Here is a 5000-nt window from a genome sequence, read left to right on the forward strand (position 1 = left end):
CTAATTTGTTCAAAGTAAACGTGCCGGCCCACCGAGACACTCAATAAAGAGCACCCTGGTAGGATTTCAACGGGGTCCGCCTCGGGACGCACGAGCACGCACGGGGCGGTCGCACGCCTTCGGCTCGCCCCACCGGCAGGACGTCCCACGATACATGCCAGTTAAACACCGACGGGCGGTGAACCAACAGCGTGGGACACAAATCCAACTACGAGCTTTTTAACCGCAACAACTTTAATATACGCTATTGGAGCTGGAATTACCGCGGCTGCTGGCACCAGACTTGCCCTCCAATAGATACTCGTTAAAGGATTTAAAGTGTACTCATTCCGATTACGGGGCCTCGGATGAGTCCCGTATCGTTATTTTTCGTCACTACCTCCCCGTGCCGGGAGTGGGTAATTTGCGCGCCTGCTGCCTTCCTTGGATGTGGTAGCCGTTTCTCAGGCTCCCTCTCCGGAATCGAACCCTGATTCCCCGTTACCCGTTACAACCATGGTAGGCGCAGAACCTACCATCGACAGTTGATAAGGCAGACATTTGAAAGATGCGTCGCCGGTACGAGGACCGTGCGATCAGCCCAAAGTTATTCAGAGTCACCAAGGCAAACGGACCGGACGAGCCGACCGATTGGTTTTGATCTAATAAAAGCGTCCCTTCCATCTCTGGTCGGGACTCTGTTTGCATGTATTAGCTCTAGAATTACCACAGTTATCCAAGTAACGTGGGTACGATCTAAGGAACCATAACTGATTTAATGAGCCATTCGCGGTTTCACCTTAATGCGGCTTGTACTGAGACATGCATGGCTTAATCTTTGAGACAAGCATATGACTACTGGCAGGATCAACCAGGGAGCTGCGTCAACTAGAGCTGAGCAGCCGGCCGCCCGGGAGTGTGTCCCGGGGGCCCGCGCGAACACGCAAGCGTCCGCTCAATCATTCTGCAAACAGGAGGAGGCTGAGCTCCCCTGCACAATACACCTCGAAACCCTCTCAGGTCCCGGCGGCGCGCAGCGCCGTCCCAAGTACTTGGTCGGGTTCGAGAGAGGCGCAATCGCCCGGAGTTAGGCGAGTAGACGCTTTCGGTGCGACCACCCGTGCTCCCAACTGAGCTTGCCGCTGCCGACAGAGGCCCGGGAGCGTGCTGTCGTGGCATTGCCGGCGGGAGACAACACGCGCCACCTACGGTGACCGGCAGCTCCAACGCCAGCGCCACAGAAGGACAAAAGCCCCACTTGGGTGCCGAAGCGAACTCTCCCAGCACAGCGCACACGCCAACACATCCGCACAGCTGCGATACAAACCACCAGCGAGAACCGCTGGGGCGACCGAGCAGCAGACGGCGTCGCGGCGCCGAGCGCCGGGCGGCGGCGCATCCTCAACGCACACAGTCCTCAATCGGACCAGCACACTGCAGATGTCCACCGCGCTTCGCACCGGGCCCGCGAGGACCTACTTTGGCCGCACGGCGCCGCGCGCAGGGTGCGCCGGCGCGCAGCTGCGACGCCTGCCGCGTCCGTCGGCCGGCGCGCCTGCCACTGGCCGCCCCCACCAGCCGGCTGTAGCGCGTGCGCCCACGCACCGCGCGGCCAGCACGCCGGGAGGCGCCCCCTCACCGGCCGGGGACGGTCCCACCCAGCCACCGCCGCGTATCGCTTCACACCCAGATGCCGTTCAGTTTCGTCGGCATGGTGGGTATCGCTGGAACAACCGGTTAGTACCTCAACCTATCGTCGCCATCACCGATTCACCCCTAGCGAGAACAACCGCACCACAACGGGTTACCATTTCTTCATTTGCGTAACTTCACCAGAAAACGTAGGCGTCCATCGCCATTTGCAACTTCAACCATTATTGCATGCCTGTGTCAGGTGTCACGCCACACTACGTCTGCCCACATACACGCAACAAAATGTGCACGCCTAGACAATACGTGGAAGGTGGCCCCCGTACGTATGCGATGTCCATTGCTCGAACGACTGTCAACCGGCTTCTGTAGCATGTCGCAGATATGGAACGCGCTGCACCATGCCATCACGGTGTGTGAGGAGAGACGACTAGGTCCGAATACATCAACAGACAGCTCATGCTGATCGCCATCCACGGCGTCCGTTCCTCCCACACGTCTCTATGGCGTACCACACTGCAATCCAGCTCTCATAGGGAGACGACACGTAGCTGCGTGCACAATATTTGCACTGTATGGTCCGCCGTTTTTGGGCGCAGTCGTTGTACGGTCACACATGTGCCACGATGTATCATTCAGTACATAAGGACGAATGTGCAGTACAGATTGTGGTTCACGCGTACGACATCAGCGGACAGTTGACACAGGCCGCACCACAACGTAGCCTGCGTACGTCGCATGCGAAGGGCATTGAACATGCAAACTTGTCACCAACCACCTTGCGAAGGCAGGGGGCAAGGTGGGGACGTGGGGAGAGGTGGGGGGGGGGGGGGGGCGGCATGTACGCCCTGCTGCCATCCACATTACAGTGTACAGCAGGAGCATGTGGAAAGTCAGCAAGACTTGCAAGGTGTTTAACATGAAGCGATACACAGGGGAGCGGGCAGTGCGAGTAGCGAACTATATTGCGAGGGTTGCGGGTGGGCAACACTACACTAATTGAACGAGTCGTATAACAATTACAGAGCAGGTTTAGGCGACAACGTGGGTTACGATAGGCGACAACGTGGGTTACGTTAGGGGACAACGTGGGTTACGTTAGGGGACAACGTGGGTTACGTTAGGGGACAACGTGGGTTACGTTAGGGGACAACGTGGGTTACGTTAGGGGACAACGTGGGTTACGTTAGGGGACAACGTGGGTTACGTTAGGGGACAACGTGGGTTAGGTTAAGGCACAACATGGGTTAGGTTAAGGCACAACATGGGTTAGGTTAAGGCACAACATGGGTTAGGTTAAGGCACAACATGGGTTAGGTTAAGGCACAACATGGGTTAGGTTACGGCACAACATGGGTTAGGTTAAGGCACAACATGGGTTAGGTTAGGGGACAACATGGGTTAGGTTAGGGGACAACATGGGTTAGGTTAAGGCACAACATGGGTTAGGTTAAGGCACAACATGGGTTAGGTTAGGGGACAACATGGGTTAGGTTAGGGCACAACATGGGTTAGGTTAGGGGACAACATGGGTTAGGTTAGGGGACAACATGGGTTAGGTTAGGGGACAACATGGGTTAGGTTAGGGGACAACATGGGTTAGGTTAGGGGACAACATGGGTTAGGTTAGGGGACAACATGGGTTAGGTTAGGGGACAACATGGGTTAGGTTAGGGGACAACATGGGTTAGGTTAAGGCACAACATGGGTTAGGTTAGGGGACAACATGGGTTAGGTTAGGGGACAACATGGGTTAGGTTAGGGGACAACATGGGTTAGGTTAGGGGACAACATGGGTTAGGTTAGGGGACAACATGGGTTAGGTTAAGGCACAACATGGGTTAGGTTAGGGCACAACATGGGTTAGGTTAGGGCACAACATGGGTTAGGTTAGGGCACAACATGGGTTAGGTTAGGGGACAACATGGGTTAGGTTAGGGGACAACATGGGTTAGGTTAGGGGACAACATGGGTTAGGTTAGGGGACAACATGGGTTAGGTTAGGGGACAACATGGGTTAGGTTAGGGGACAACATGGGTTAGGTTAGGGGACAACATGGGTTAGGTTAGGGGACAACATGGGTTAGGTTAGGGGACAACATGGGTTAGGTTAGGGGACAACATGGGTTAGGTTAAGGCACAACATGGGTTAGGTTAAGGCACAACATGGGTTAGGTTAGGGGACAACATGGGTTAGGTTAGGGGACAACATGGGTTAGGTTAGGGGACAACATGGGTTAGGTTAAGGCACAACATGGGTTAGGTTAGGGGACAACATGGGTTAGGTTAAGGCACAACATGGGTTAGGTTAGGGGACAACATGGGTTAGGTTAGGGGACAACATGGGTTAGGTTAAGGCACAACATGGGTTAGGTTAAGGCACAACATGGGTTAGGTTAAGGCACAACATGGGTTAGGTTAGGGGACAACATGGGTTAGGTTAGGGGACAACTTGGGTTAGGTTAGGGGACAACATGGGTTAGGTTAAGGCACAACATGGGTTAGGTTAAGGCACAACATGGGTTAGGTTAGGGGACAACATGGGTTAGGTTAGGGGACAACATGGGTTAGGTTAGGGGACAACATGGGTTAGGTTAAGGCACAACATGGGTTAGGTTAGGGGACAACATGGGTTAGGTTAAGGCACAACATGGGTTAGGTTAGGGGACAACATGGGTTAGGTTAGGGGACAACATGGGTTAGGTTAAGGCACAACATGGGTTAGGTTAAGGCACAACATGGGTTAGGTTAAGGGACAACATGGGTTAGGTTAGGGGACAACTTGGGTTAGGTTAGGGGACAACATGGGTTAGGTTAAGGCACAACATGGGTTAGGTTAAGGCACAACATGGGTTAGGTTAAGGTACAACATGGGTTAGGTTAAGGTACAACATGGGTTAGGTTAGGTTACACGTTGTTGTAAGGAAAGGTGTGGGGGGGGGGGGGGGGCGGGGCGGCAGGTTCGTTGATAGTGATTATAGTAAGTGAATGCTTGTGACATGATGAGATTTGTCACGTCAGGATGCACCTTTGGCTTATTAGAGGCGGCGCTCCAATTCTATGCTTGTGTCAGACCTGTGTCTTTGACTCATGTCATTGTTTGTGCGCTGTGACAGGAGGTACTATTGTGATGTTGGGTGCACCGTTGTATAGGACATGTGTGGGTGTTGGTGCCTTATCTGCGCAATGGTGGATGTCGAAAGGGTGGGATATTCTATTTTCCGCATGGACCTCCTGGTCTGGTTGTGATAGTGTGGATTGTGTAATGTGGCGGAGAGGATGCACTGGATGTTGTTCCATGCTGGTGCTTACATATTGTATGTGCGCCTGTTAGAAGCAGAGAGTGGTGCGTGATCAGAGTGTCTGGCTGA

The 5000-nt window shown here is 54.0% G+C and overlaps 1 non-coding gene across 1 annotated transcript in view; it reads right to left on the minus strand.

Annotated features, from left to right (window-relative positions):
- The window catches only part of LOC124733678, a 1909-nt gene extending 1052 nt beyond the window's left edge, over positions 1 to 857 (minus strand). Inside the window, exon 1 of the ribosomal RNA XR_007009071.1 lies at positions 1 to 857. This exon is cut by the window's left edge and continues 1052 nt beyond it. This is a non-coding gene — a ribosomal RNA (small subunit ribosomal RNA).
- Positions 858 to 5000: the final 4143 nt, after the last annotated feature.

This window comes from Schistocerca piceifrons, unplaced genomic scaffold (genome assembly GCF_021461385.2).
Source record: "Schistocerca piceifrons isolate TAMUIC-IGC-003096 unplaced genomic scaffold, iqSchPice1.1 HiC_scaffold_1405, whole genome shotgun sequence".
NCBI classification, from domain to species: Eukaryota; Metazoa; Arthropoda; class Insecta; order Orthoptera; family Acrididae; genus Schistocerca; species Schistocerca piceifrons.